Consider the following 15,784-nt stretch of genomic DNA (forward strand, 5'->3'; position numbering starts at 1 on the left):
TTCTATATTTATCAAAGATGGTCTCCAAGTGTTCAGTTGCAAGCAATTATTACAGGAATAATAATTCATGTACTAAAACTGTCTTTAATTCAGAAAGGCTGCAATTTGGACTCTGTTAAAAAGACACCTATGAATTTTTTAGGAACTGCAGTTTGATAAATACTTAACAAAAATGTGGTTTACATATGGCTAAAGAGTAAAGAAAACTCCCTACATAAGACTCTTAGGCAAACATAAGTACCTAAAACATCAAATTAACTTATAATACCAATAAGGCTACCAGATTACTGAACAAAAAAGGATAAAGACAGCAGGAATCTGTCTTTTCATTTTCTATAAGTCCAGGTAAAATGACCTGATTGCTTACTCAACAACTTTTGAATGGCCGATTTATTTTCAAATATGTATGTGAGGAAATTTTGAGAGCTGTAAAATACTTCTCTGGTAACTGAAAGATCAAAACCAGTCTTCTTAAATCTCATATGCTGCAGGGCACATATACTTGTTAATTCCACAGATTTGTTAGTATTTAAACAGAAATGATTAACATAGCATTCTAAACCCACAAGTCTAAACAAACAAACAGGAAAATATATCAAGAAGAGGATGTGAGAATATGGGAAAGTTCAAGGATCTAGGATAACGAAAGAACAGTTTTCGTTTCATAGTAAAGCAAAACTTTTTTCTGTATTAAACAACGTCATTAAGACCCTTGAAGGCACATCAGGCACATCTGTGCTGCCTGGTATCAATCACGAAATCCCTCAGTACGCCAAAGACTCTTCCAGCAGTACTGTGAACTAACTTTCAGAAACCACCAAGTAATGGGACTTTTCTGAAAAGGCTGTCTTCATGTGATTTCCAACTCTGTTTCAATACCAAATAGACCTGAATGCTTATCAAATCTAATCCAAACTGCCAAGCACACTGAATTCTCCCCATCTGTCACTAGGTTATTGGTTCAAGACAATATTAAGAAAAAGAACAGGAGACAAAATCAGTGGGGGGGAAAAAAAAAAAAAACTTTTCAACTTTCTATCCCTTTTCTTTATTGTCTTTCAAACAGCAAGTTACATGCTTCCAAATTGGCTTGAAGTTGAATCCCAAGTTTCAAATCAACCAATTTCTCTCAGAAATTAGTTACCACACACAAAAAAATTATCTGAACTACTTAGTGATACTCACTCATCTCTCTTCTCTTTTTTCCGGTCTTGTTTACTCTCCTCCCTTCCTTCTCCTATCCAGTGCCTTTGGTGAAAGAAATGCCAAAAACAAGCATAAGGGCATGTTGCAGGAGTGTAACATCTCTACCAATTTAGACTGTTTCACTGCAAGAAAAGACAGGGAATTTGCATACAGTTAAAACAAAGTTTCATAAGAAGCAAGCCATTTGTATTTGTAGGGCTTCTTGATTATAATGTTATAATGTTCTTTTATCTCACCTTGTGTCATTAAAATATAGGACACCAGCAATAAAACTAAAAGTAAATATGCACATATCCTTATCCATGTAGGGAAGCAATAAATCTCCCTCACTGATAGCAGCTGTACTGCAGCTATCATTCGAATAGTGCAGCTGCCACAACAATATCAAATTTTATAGCTAAAAAGCAGTCAAAACTTTAATGTCAAAGTCGAGGTAGATATATATTGCACTATAAATAAGCATCCTCTAATGAAGAAATGAAGCTTGTTTATTTTTTTCCGTTGAATAGCATATATCTTACCTACTGAAATCTCTCATAATAGAACTCATTATTCTTGAACGTCTATAATACAAAATTCTGATTTATACTAATTAGGTTGGCTTTCATTGAGACATATGAGAACTTGAAAGCCCCTGGCCGAGGGCAAATGTTACCTTTTTCTTTAATAGAAAGTTTTTTTTTTTTTCCATTTCTTGCTTCAAAAATATAAGCAAAATGGATATTTGAAGGGATTCGGTGCTCTTTTCCTTCCATATAGTTTAAACTTGTGGGTTTGACTGGCAGAGGTAAAAGGTACATGCAGTTTGAGTAAAGTCAATTTGGCAAACGTTTAAACCTAAAATTACTAGCTCTACAGTAGGCATATTCAGAGCCATGTGATCTCAATCTAAAGATGGCGTCGTGAAGATTCTCTGGTCTCTTACTCAATGCCTTGTGGGATGTGGTTTTGAACTGGACACTAAGCTGCCAATATAGAAGTTTAGCTCTCCACACAAATTTTGAAGAGGCCAGCTTCCTCTGAGGGGGAGAACAGATTGTGGATAAATAAATATACCCAAAAAAATTTAAGAGACATTTTTATAATATAGAGTTTTGAAAAGGCAAAGTTGTTCCCAGTCCACTAGCTGTTCAGTTGCTATCAAAGAGGATGATTAAATGATACGGAGAAGAATGTGAGACTCAATAGTTCACCTTTTAGAATGTGTCAAATCTCTCTATTAACGAGCAAAGACAGTTAATCTTAGCCAGTCATTGAATTCTGATAAAGGAGCCCATCACACCTTCAGAAGTCTTGCATTTTACAATTTGTGTGTGTGTGTGTGTTACATTATACCACTTCAGGTGTCACATGACAATACCAAATGACCTGTTTCAGTTGCTTCCCTCATCCTCTGTGCCATAATTGGTACCTTTGGCATAAGAGAAGTAACTTGAAGTAGTGTCCCTCACACTATGGAGTATGAACCTTTTGCCATGGAAATGCTATCTGAAATGTAGAAAAACCAGAACCAACACTTGTAAATATGAAGCAGGAAATATAGGATGTATAAGCACCACTGAGAGCCTTTAAATGAAGTTCCATTTCTAGGCTTTCATCAACTTGCCAATTGGATTGTGTTACTGTAAGAAAGTCATGCAGAACTAAAAAGTGACATTGATGTATTTCATATATCATATCTCTTTGGCAGTCTGTCCAAAGGTAGCAACTAGAAGCACTTACTGTGTTGGGTACATTGCAGTAAAAATAAACTTGATGAATTGAACTAATTCCAACTTCAATTTGTTACTGGTCCAAAATAGTTCAAGATGTATATTGGAACATTTGGGACACTGAACATATGGAACAGTCCATTTTAAAAAATATTTATTAAGTTCCCACTAAGTCTAGATCCCCCAGTTTATTATAAATATTAGGTATTTATATAGGCGTAAATAATGTTCAGCATTTCCTTAGGTCTTACAAGGCATAGAAAAAGATATTTCCATACGCATGCATAATAAGAGGCTGAATATTTTAAGTACAATATGTTCCTGGTTTGCAGAGAAGTGATTAATTGAAGAACACCAGGGCATTTTACTAAAGGATCAAACTCATATTTTCACTAGATTGCCAAAATCACACTGAAAGAGAATGCTACATATCCTCAGTTTGCAGATGGAAAACTGAGGCTCTTTTCTGCCACTTAAACTAGGAAAGAACTGAAGATGAACGGGTTTTCAATATGTAGAGATAATGAAAGTGATTTTAGTCTTAGAAATCATCATGAATGGAGGCCCACAGTCATGAAAACACTTGGCATATTTGAACAAAAGTGAATGATCCTATGTCCCGGAACACAGCAAATGTGTGCACAGTAGCTGTAGAGTCACATAAGTACAGCAGAGGAGAAAAGAGAACAAAGATGATGCAGTAAAGTCCCAGGTTATATATAATGTTAGCTATTGATTGACTCATTTAGAAATGGAGTCATCTTCCAGCAAACTCACTCCTAGGTATATGCCCAGAAAAGACAAAACTCTAATTTGAAAAGATACATGCACTCCAGTGTTCATAGTGGCTTTGATTACAGTAGCCAAGCAATCTAAATGCCCTTCAATGGATTAAGTTGATGTGGTACATAAATACAGTGGAATATTACACAGCCATAAGAAAGAATGAAATAATGCCATTGGCAGCAACATGCATGGACCTAGAGAATATCTTACTAAGTAAAGTAAGTTCAGTTCAGTCACTTAGTCGTGTATGACTCTTTGCGACCCCGTGAATCGCAGCACGCCAGGCCTCCCTATCCATTACCAGTTCCAGGAGTTAATCCAAACTCATGCTCCATTGAGTAGGTAATGCCATCCAGCCATCTCATCTTCCGTCGTCCCCTTCTCCTCCTGCCCCCAATCCCTCCCAGCATCAGGGTCTTTTCCAGTGAGTCAACTCTTCGCATGAGGTGGCCAAAGTATTGGAGTTTCAGCTTCAGCATCAGTCCTTCCAATGAACACCCAGGACTGATCTCCTTTAGGATGTACTGGTTAGATCTCCTTGCAGTCCAAGGGACTCTCAAGGGTCTTCTCCAACACCACAGTTCAAAAGCATCACAAATCTCACTCATATATAGAATCAAAACATACGATAAATATGAACTTATTTATAAAACAGAAACAGACTCACACATATTAAAGAAAAAATAAAAAACCTTGTAATTACCAAAGGGGAAAAGGGAGGGAGGGATAAATTAGGATCTTAGGATTGACAGATATATGCTACTATATATAAAGTAGATAAACGAGGACCTATTTTATATAGCACAGGGAACTTTAATCAATATCTTATAATGACCCATAATGGAAAAGGAAAAACAAAAATATGTATATATATTAGGAATATATACATGGGAAATATATATGTGAATGTGTGTATCTGAATTGCTTTGCTGTGCACCTGAAACTAACACAACATTATAAATCAAATGGATTTTAATTTTTTTTTAATTTTTAAAAAATAAATGGAGTTATGGTCTAAATGGAAAATAAGTATAATCGTGGGGTGGAAGGAAGCAATCAGTTCAGCTACTTTGACATACCATAAACTGGGTTGTTTAAGCAACAAGCATTTATTTCTCACAGTATGGAAGCTGGAAGTATAAGACCAGAGTGACAACACAATCAGGTTCTGGTGAGTGCCCTCTTCCTGATTTGTAAATGATTGCCTTCTCACTATGTCTTCACACAATGGAGAGAGACATTATCTCACTCATGTCTCTCCTTATAAGGCCACTAATCCCAGTCATTAGGGCTCCACCCTCATGACCTAATTAACTCTCAAAGGCCCCACCTCCCAATGTCATCACACTGGGGATTGGGATCTCAACGAATGATTTTAGGGGGATATAAACATTCAGTCTACTGCAGGGAAGAAGTAAAAATGAGGCATTTGGACCTGTAACTAGATGAATTGCAAAATATATCTCTCCCCCAACCCCAGTCCCCATCTGTTTCTGAGATCTATTCGTACTTCTGCATATAAATTGCTAGGTACAACTATATTTTCTATGAAATGAACCATTTGAATGAGAAATCCTAATATATGCATTAATGTGTGCATATGTTATATATATTATTCTGTTATCTTAGGAGATATCTTAGGGTTAGGAGAGTGTCACTTCAGAACAAGAGCATACTGTCCCACAAAGATTAAACACAAAAATGAATGACTATGAGTGTCTCTGTGCCATCCTAAGATAAGAAGCACCTTTGAATGGATATTCATTTTTTCAGGCCCAAAGTCACCATTTACTGCCAAGGGACAATCATATTCCTACTTATCCCCAGGATACCTTGGATAATCTGACTCATTATATAAAAATATTGTTGAGAGCTTTAGATAAAAAGGAGTCATAAACAACAAATCTATGAGGGGAGCTCTCTGCAACCTCATAAACAAGAAAGTTTCTGGGTCCTGAAAGAGATTTTTCTCTTTGTATTTTGATAATTAAATAGTTAGTGTGGTCACAACTTTGTAATAAGACTGATTGTCTATGGACTGAAAATGCTTATCCATAATCAGAGGGTCTCAGAGAGACTTGATGAAGATAAGCATGAGGTATGTAAGAAAATTTCTGTGTTGTGAGGACAGAGAGTGGGGAGCCATTTCTAACCTCTAGTAAATCATCTAATTCAAATTTTTAAAAATTCTGGACCATTGTCAGAGAGCCTGATGTGATAAATCTTTTCATTCCCCAATTTACTTTTATGAGAAATGCCATAGCATGGTAGCAAATATATCCAATAACTATTGTCAGATAATGACAAATCTCTGATACCTTTTGTCACATTATAGTCCATTTTGCTAGTTTCATATTTACAAGCAAATGGTTACCTCAAAATATGAAACCCTGGCATTTAGAGAAATGCAGAAATTACTCACTTCTCTGGAATTCTGCATGACAAATTAGTACTATGCTTTAACTCTAATAAATGTAGCTATAACTGAGTTTTCATAAACATTCTTGAGATGTTCTACTAGAGTAGCTTTATTTTGGCACCCTACTTTTCCTGCTTAAACAAATGAAAAGGTTGGCTGATATTGTCAAAATACAGCACTTCTGGTGAACCAAGAGCCATTTATTAAAATAATGTATTGATGCGGTGTCATAAAACATAAAATCACATTTCTGCAGGAAAAACCTATTACCCTAAGCCAAGATTATTTTATTTTAAAAGAAAAATTATTGCAGTTGTGGATTCTGAAAGTAATATGATGTGGTTCAGACCCTGGCCTTTTAGAGGCTAACCAGGGGCTTTTAATGCACAGTGATATGTTATGTAAAAGAGATATTTGTGTAATTAACAAGTCTTCTTGTCTTCACAGAAATGCATTAACTGGAAGTAGATTCTGGATATCCTATGACTCCTCAGAATGACTAACTGAAGAACACAAATATGATTTATCCCAGTTGTGGAAAGGCTTTAGTCTAACACATAGGCAAATGTGACAACTAACACACACACACACACACACACACACACACACACACCTCCTGGAGGGTCAGGGCTCTCCAGAGCTGACCATTTTCCTGACATCATCTTAATCTTGTCCTTTGTCACAGCACTGCACTTTTTGCTCTAAAGGTTTCAGCACTAAAAAGTGGGGAGGTGAAGCCACAGTTCAATTCAATTTATTTTTATATTGCTTCTCATACAAAGTCTCTCAAAACACTTTACAGTAAGAGATAAAATAATCATATAACACTTGCCCATATTCGAAACAGCAGCATTCACCCAGACAGCAAGGGGGTAAAGCCATGCACAGTCATGGGTCAAAGTCCCTGGTGAAGCACCCCTCATTTAGAAGCCATATAAAAGAACATTTCAGCAGTGATGTGGCCATAGACCATTACTCTCCAAGCCTTGCTTTCTCAAGGGACAAGTAAGAGGCTTCATTTTTCTATTCAAATAAAGCATTATCTCTCCTTAACCTGTGGGATCTCAACTAGTGACCAGTTTCCTCTCAATGCAAAACTAAAGAGCTAAAGCACAAGAACATATTTTCCTTCTATTGTTGCCAATTACTTTAATCACATATGATTTATGGCTTCCTGGAAAGCAGTTATTCTGGGGCACCTCTTTTCATTGTCTGTTTTCCATATTTTGGCCACAGAGGTAAAGGAGAAAGGCAGGTGGAAAGACAAAAATGAGTAGGTTTTCACTTAGTCAATCTCCAGTACAGAAAAAAAGGAATGCTTACACTTGAAACTTGAAAACTAGGAATGAATCAATGGCACTCTGGGGCAGGAAGATGGAATAAGGGAGGATGATGGAGAAAAATTTTGCTAGATAAGGCATGCATGCCTGCTAAATCCCTTCAGTCATGTCTGATTCTTTGTGATCCCATGAACTGTAACCCACCAGGCTCCTCTGTCCATAGGATTCTCCAGGCAAGAATACTGGAGTGGGTTGCCATTCCCTTCTCCAAGGGATCTTCTGAGCCAGGGATTGAACCTGTGTCTCTTATGTCTTGGCAGGCAGGTTCTTTACCACTAGCGACACCTGGGAAGCCCAGATAAGGCAGCCCAAATTAAATATCAATACCCACTGAAAAATAATAATAACTAATGTTTGGAAAGGGTAGTAAGGAAATAAATCCAGGCAAAAGAAAATTAGGTCAAATCAATATATCAAGTTTGTGTAATACTTTTAATTTACAGAAGGGTTATTCTGTACTTGACATAAGGAAATTGGAGATGTTACTATTCTCTGAGAGCAATTGAGTTATCCACCATCACAAGAAAGTACAGTCAGCAGCTGAAAGCTACCATCTTTGCAGTGATGTTTATTTACAAAGCAAATAATGGTTTGAAATCACCAAGCCCCAGTGAAAGTGATTCTCAAAAAAGAAGCCTCTCCCCCGCCCCTTACTCCATCTCCATCACATACTTTTTCAAGTATCGAGACAAAATATTCACTATCAAAAACAGATTCTTTTTCAAAAAGTACAAAATTTCAAAGAAGTCTCTAGCTTCAGGAGAATTCTCAGTATTCATATCAGTAAATAATCCAAAGTATATTTTTTTAGGAAACATACTTCTAGTAGGATAAGAGCCTTTTGTATCCTTTACATCTTTAAGAGAGTCACATCTTTATAATACATAATAACAAAACAGAATATATTGTAACTCATTTCTTGACCTTTTAATATTTCTGTCACTGATTGTCAGAGTTGAGAACTACTCTCTATCCTGAGGTGATGGATTATTTAATTAACCATTGACCTTTTCCCAACATTTGTTGACAATGAGCACAGTCCCATGAAAGCTGCCTGCTTTGGATATTGGTCAATTCTTCATTGTTTATCAATAGGAGCCTTCCATTTTTCATAACTTAAATAACTAGAATTACATTTGCCATTTATTTGTCCAAACCTATTTTCAAATGAATTCATGTCTGTTTCCTTTTGACTATCTATATTAGAAAAGAAGAATAGGTTCACTATACCTTTTTAAAACAAATTCTATGTCAGTAAGTACATCTAATAGACTTTAACTGAATTAACCTATAGAAAAATCATGTTTTCTAGTTATGGATATTTTGACAAAAGTTGCAGTAACTTTTTTTCATGATATACACCTCTCCAGGTTCCCAGTTGAATCCAACTTTTTCTAGGGAATAAGATCCTCTGGGAAAGTGAAGCAGATCCTTCAAACAGTTATTTGTAAATTCCGTTCATTAGTAAGCAGAATGTTCCTGCATTTTTCCAAGGGCTATTTTCTTCATAGAAGGTAATAAAATATTGTGGAATATTCTAACTAATTAAATAGTAAAGTTAGAATCTTTAGTTTGAATGATTGGCTTATTTTAATATGCATAGCAAATAGCATCTTCATGACCCTCTTCCAACAGCTCCACGTTGACCCACTTTCTTCTGGACAGGCTTCTTCTTTGGGAGCCATGGTGAGGGGGGCTAAGAGTGTTTCAAGCCCAAGCCTGAGTTTTCATAGAGAATGTTTCATTTCTGCAGACACCTCTGCTCCCAGGATCAACTAATATGGTACTTCAGAAAGGGAAATTTTTCAGAGATTTTGAATTGGCCTCCTTTCTCTGTTGGTGTTATTACTATATGTTCATCTCTCAACATATTCGGGCTTCCCTGGTATGGCTCAGACAGTACAGAATCCTCCTGCAATGCGGGAGACCTGAGTTCTATCCTGACGTTGGGAAGATCCCCTGGGAAAGGGAATGGCAACCCACTCCAGTATTCTTGCCTGGAGAATCCCATGGACAGAGAAGCCTGGCAGTCTGTAGTCCAAGGGGCCGCAAAGAGCCAGACATGACTGAGTGACTAAGCACATCTCTCAAGGATTTATTTTTGAGTTCTAAAAGCTTGATTGAGGCTATATCACAGTGTAAAAGGGTAGGATCCAGACAGTCCAGGATCCTAGTTTTTATCCTTCATGGATGATACTGTGTACCTCATTTATTTTCTTGGTTCCTCCATTTCCTCATCTAGGAAATGGGAATATAAACAGCCACCTCTCCTACTTACTGTGAAATGGAATGAGATAATATATGCAAAGCTCCTTGCAAAGAGTAAAAGTCCAATAAAACAAAGCTGTTCTAAAGTAATACTGAATTTTCCAGTTTATCATGTGGACACGGCCATTATCTCTGCAGAGTGGAATACAATATATTAGAGATGTTTTAGCAACAACTCAAGTCCATTTCCATCTCCCTGGAGTCTACAGTGTTTAAAGACTTGACATTATGGAAGTATATTGTCTTCATTAATTTATGTTAATTTTTAATGTTAGTGTGGTATTATGGTATAATATATACAAAAGCCTGTGTGTGTGTGTGTGTGTGTATACTTATACACACAGCTGCACATTGCATACACACAGATACTTCAGGGAAAAAGAGTTTTGACCCTAAGAAAGCCTAAACCTGGGACATAGTACAAAGCATTAATTATAATAGGGGCCTTTTTTTTTTTCTTGACAAGGAAACAAAATTCTTAAAATGAAGCTGCTTTGAAATTAGCAAAAAAAAGTATATTTATTTTTATTTTGAAATTAAAAGATAGAGCTTTACAATTATGTACGGTGAAATGGCACATGCAAGCTACATTTGTAATATTCTCTTATAGATCTGTTAACCATGTTATTTCCTCTTTCATCTATCAATTTCCCTTCAAAGCCAAAGAGCTTATCTCCTCTTACAACAGAACCACATGGGCATATCATCAGATATCTAGATGGTTAAGTTGTACATTTGATACATGGGTGACATTAATGTAATATTATGATGGATATCTATTAGCACATACATCACTGAAACATAGACTCTCTAACGTCTTTGATAGTGGCTGCCCTTTCCATGTCAGTGTCAATCCACACCAGAATCACAAGTATGAACAAACGTGACAGGAGAGGCTGTACCAATTATAGATGAAGGGATACTGTCTACTCCCACCATTTGATGTGATTTATTTGGCAGTCCTTCTGCATTTGTAGGCAGCAGGTTGTAGCTGTTTATGAAGTGACAAATGGTACTCCATGACATTGAATGACTTCTCTAATCAATTTAGCTTGTCTAAAAAGTGGTCATGAATCGTAGTGCTCGTCAAATGTCAATAGGTACAGAAAACTTTCAACTTTTTGCACTAAAAACATATTCCAAGTATACACCCAAAGAGTAAAAGAAAGAAATAATAAAATTAGTTCATTTAAATAATAGTCTTTCAAAGGAGCTAAAAAAAAAAATACCATGTTTTACAAGGTTTTTCTTAAGGATTTTTTCCCTTAAGTATTGCTTTTTATTGATTTGAGAGAGCTGCATTTTTTTTTCTTGGTCAGTTTTATTTGGAAGAAGGGGTAGTATATAATTAAACACAAATGCATAATTCTCTGGTGGAAAGAGAAAATAATTTAACTAAGATTGTCAGTGAAATAATTGAGGCCGCTATTATATAAAAAGCCTTTGGGCTTATGATTCCAAATATTGACTAAAGTTTTCAATTACTATTTAACCTATTTAAACAAAACTATTTCATTCTAAGTGATTTTATTGATGAATTTAGTTTAATTAATTATATTTTTAAAAATTATCCACTATGCACAGGTTTGGTCACATAAACAGAAGTCATTTCCCTGACAAACTGCAGAAATGTATACCGTTTTAAACTTACATGAGTTTAAAATAATACTTTTGTCTCACACATAAAACTAGTATAATGGAACAAAGTCATCGGCTAGGCTAACCTTACACAAGTGTGTTTAGGTATTTGTTTCAATTTAATTAGATGTAGACAGTCTTTTACATACTTAATTCAAATCACTACTGCAATAAGCCAGGAATGATTTTCTCCTATCTCTGTATTATTCAAATTTATTAAACAATATCTCACGTTTGTTTGACACCATGTCAAACTCAGGACTCCTAAAGCACGGCTGCAGCTCTGGAACTGTTATGCTTTCTCGGACTTTAATCATTTTTGGCAAGGCTCCATTTCCTGTCAGAAAGTGAAACAGCTTTGGAATGTCATTTTCACGAAAGAAAACAGAGAGAATCCAAGAGGAAGTTCTCCTCCACTCCAGGTCCCATAAGATACTCCAACATGCTCACAGGAGGGCTGGAATACATCAAACATTAGCAGAGGGAAAAGGACACAATTTTCCCACATTAAAATACATGGATAAAGTTGAACTTCTGCTAAAAATAGTTCCCATGACTAATCCTATTAAGTTTTAAAAATTGTTGGGCAGTATCTTCCTTGAAGCAGAATTACTCTCTGCCATCACACTGTGTTGCTGCCCACCCACTTCCTGCAAAGCCAGAAGCCCCTCAATGATAGATTCTCATCTTTCCCTTTGTAATGTAATGACATTAGAAGAAAAGAGAGAGAGAAAAGGATTTGATAGCACCTTTTATTCCGGTCTCAAATATCAAATAAACCAAAAAAAGATAAACAGATCAAAATTATCTCAGAATACCAAAAATTTTGAAGAGCAATATGCTGTCCCTACACATCTGCAGTGTTTTCCTACTCACTCAATGTCTCCAGGGAGCAATGAGATTGCCCAAAGTAAATTAAGATGACTGAGCTGTGCCACTTTAAAGCCTAGACAATGTTGGATGCAAAAATTGAGTAACAAATGGAAAAAGTCTACACTATTTTGGAAATGGAAGCACCTGATTTTTGCCTCATGTGACAACCATATGGCCTGGATAGGGATGAGGAGGGGATGCAAATGGATCACTAAAAATGCTCAACAAAGCTTAAAGATCCTGAACCAAGTACGTATGTTGTCGTCTAAGAGAGAGGAAGTCATCAGTGCTCCCACCATCTTCAGCTCATACTGATAATCAATGTTACTTTAGCCTTTCAGAGGAGGAGACATGGGAATATAAAGTAGTCACTGCAGAAGGAGTCATTAGGTACCATGATATTGGCATATGTTAGCTAAGTGATTAGCAATGGTGAGGTTCAGCTGCAATGAAACCTAAACCCAGCTGATGCCATTAACAGGCTGGATCTAATGAACCCCATAGACCACATTAAAGCAGAGAAAGCAAAATGACAATTGGAGAATAGCTTTTAACGAAATCATCAATCCAAAAAAGGAGGGGGTGGGGAGACAATGTTATTTGAGAAACCTTTATAGAACCACTAGATAGTCTCTTACTTAAGCATGTTTTAAAGAACAGGCAGGTAACCCATTCCTAATTATGCTGCTGCTAAGTCGCTTCAGTCATGTCCGACTCCGTAGACTGCAGCCCACCAGGCTCCTCTGTCCCTGGGATTCTCCAGGCAAGAACACTGGAGTGGGTTGTCATTTCCTTCTCCAATGCATGAAAGTGAAAAGTGAAAGTGAAGTCTCTCAGTCATGTCCGGCTCTTAGCGACCCCATGGACTGTAGCCTACCAGGCTCCTCCATCCATGGGATTTTTCAGACAAGAGTACTGGAGTGGGTCGCCATTGCCTTCTTCATCCCTAATTATGGGGAGATATTTTAGAAAGTATTTGGACTTTTCATCTTTCTAGTTTCACCTTAGCATGTAGAAAATTAATTAACCAACTGATCTAGAGTTTTACACTTTGTCACCATACTGTGCAAATGTCTATAAGCTGCATTAGTCATAAAGAAAAGACCCTTTTTTACAGGTTCTAAATCAAATTGTACATGTTTAAGCTAATCTATAATTCACAGCCACTCAAGCATTGGTCTTATTCTGTATAATATATTTCATTGAAAACTGTGACCTAGAACTATATCCATATGTAGTTCTGTCCAGAAAGGATTCGTTCACCTTCATGCTAACCAAGTTTTTCAGTTTGCTGTGCAAGTGTAAAAGGTTCTAGCTTAATATTGAGCTGATCCAAACAAATTTTTTAGCCAACCCAATAGCTACCAAAGCAACTGAGAGGGAAAATCTTCAAGTTCACCAAGGGAAACTAACTCTCAGTTGACTCAGTGGTAAAGAGCTGCCTGCCAATACAGGAGATGAGAGTTCAATCCCTGGGTCAGAAAGATCCCATGGAGAAGGAAATGGCAACCCACTCCAATATCTCTGTCTGGAAAATCCCATTGACAGAGGAGCCTGATGGACTGCAGTTCATGGGGTTGCAAGAGAGTCAGACACAACTTTGCAACTAAACAACAAGAAGCATTGTAGTGAGCAGTAAAGCATGTGGGTGCAGGAGCCACAATCCCTGGGTTTAACTCTCAGCTCTGCTATTTACTAATCCTAACGTGGTTACCTTCTGTAGGGAGTGTTGGGCCAGCAGAAAAAGAAAGAGCATGGAGAGTTAAGATAGACAAGGAAGACTGAAAGCAGCAAACAAGTGGTTTTTACTTCCCTTCTGAGCAGCAGTCTTATAGTCCCCACAATGCAGAACTTAATATTGTTAGACAGTTAGTGAATTTTGGCTTGGTCTTCTATGGATACACATGGTTTGTTCTCTGCCTGAACCACCAAACAACAAATCTGAATCACTATCCCCTGAGATCAACAGGATCCAGGAGGCTACGAATTCAAACTTTCAGAAACTTTGTACAAAGCCTGTATGTCAACAAGCAGAAACAATTAGGAAGGATAAACCATTGCTCTTAAAAACAGAATCATCCCACATCTAGAAAGATTACAATTTTATAAACCATTTATAAAAGTTTCAGGGCAACATGACCCAAGCTCAGAGAACTTCAGGTTTCTATTTAAGAAGACAAATTACAATAGATATTTCAATTTTAAAATTTAACATAAGTGAAGGGATTGTCATTTTGCAACAGAGGGTACAGGCTGGATCTAAGTACATATGGGCTAACGTAAAAATATAAGCCCATTTTCCTAGACTCAGATTCACGGGTTCTAATTCTACTTGGCCACTAACTGTGTAAGTCCACATTAAATCTCTCTCTACTTCAGTGTTCCTTCATGTAAAATTGGACAATAATCATGGCTATCTCATGGGGTTATTTAAAAACTAAATGAGAAAATACATATTAAGCACTTAAAACACTGCCTAATACACAAACCATAAAAAAATCAGCTATTATAATTTGTGCTAGATATTATGTAGCTGTTTATCATTTTATGTGAGACTCAGATTCCTGGGAACCAGTTTCCATTCTCTTTTGCCTAAATGCACATCAGATAATCTCTGTACAAATTTTAGCACAAAAGACTCCACTCCTTAGATCCTCCTCAATTCCTCCACATCAGTAATAGCTCTAAATCTTAGGAATCCAGTTAAACTATCTCCTCTTCTTCTCTGCTACCTGCTCTGTCCTGCTTCCCTTCTCTATTGGGCTAATGTCTTTGGTCACTGACTGTGAGTCTTGGTGTTCCTAAATTCAACATTCAGGCTTTGAAACCTAGGAGAACTTCTTCAACAGCATAAACCTATCTGCATTTATTGGCCAGCTGAGTCCACCAGCAGATGATTCAAAGTGTCCACCGACTTCATGGTTGCTTTTGTGTTGACTTCTTTGCAGCAATGCCAGCCTAAACCTAGGTTTCTGAAGGATGCCTGTAGGGGGCTAGTCACCAAAGATAGACTCTGATGAACAGCTTGCTGCAGCTCTAATGGTGAGACATATAAAATGCATCATACATTAAATTTAATGTTGCCTCATTAGTCTTAATTAGATTCCTACATTACACCAGGATTATGGTTTCTCTGTGTTTATGATTTCTCCTAAAATGAATCTAGCCCAGATAATACTTTAGTGTACTTTTTAAACCTTTGAATAAAAATGTCCACTAATGTATTAATATTAATAATAAATATTCTTGATCTTATAAAAATAATAACAAAAGAAAGGCAAACTGTATTTGTTAGGAGTTTCATGTCATACATAAAGCTTATGAAGGAAGGCCTGTAACTTAGAAATAAACTTAAAAACTGCAAACATTTGCTCACTAAGAAAAGTAATTGGTCTATTATTTCCTTTATTCCCCTTTCTATCATTATGCATAATATGTAATATGTTTTTTTCAATAAAAAAGTAGTTGCTTCTTGCCTCTTCTCCCCTATTTCATAGTTTATCTTCTCCTTTTATTAGCATTTACTGTGAAGACATATAACA

At 36.6% G+C, this 15,784-nt stretch overlaps 1 long non-coding RNA gene across 1 annotated transcript in view; it reads right to left on the reverse strand.

Moving 5' to 3' along the window:
* LOC139176391 (uncharacterized) overlaps nt 1-15,784 on the reverse strand; it is a 70,424-nt gene that overhangs the window by 27,008 nt on the left and 27,632 nt on the right. Inside the window, exon 2 of the long non-coding RNA XR_011560816.1 lies at nt 1,186-1,328. This is a non-coding gene — a long non-coding RNA (uncharacterized lncRNA). The remainder of the gene's footprint in view (nt 1-1,185; nt 1,329-15,784) is intronic.

The sequence above is a fragment of the Bos indicus genome, chromosome 2 (genome assembly GCF_029378745.1).
Source record: "Bos indicus isolate NIAB-ARS_2022 breed Sahiwal x Tharparkar chromosome 2, NIAB-ARS_B.indTharparkar_mat_pri_1.0, whole genome shotgun sequence".
Taxonomy (NCBI): domain Eukaryota; kingdom Metazoa; phylum Chordata; class Mammalia; order Artiodactyla; family Bovidae; genus Bos; species Bos indicus.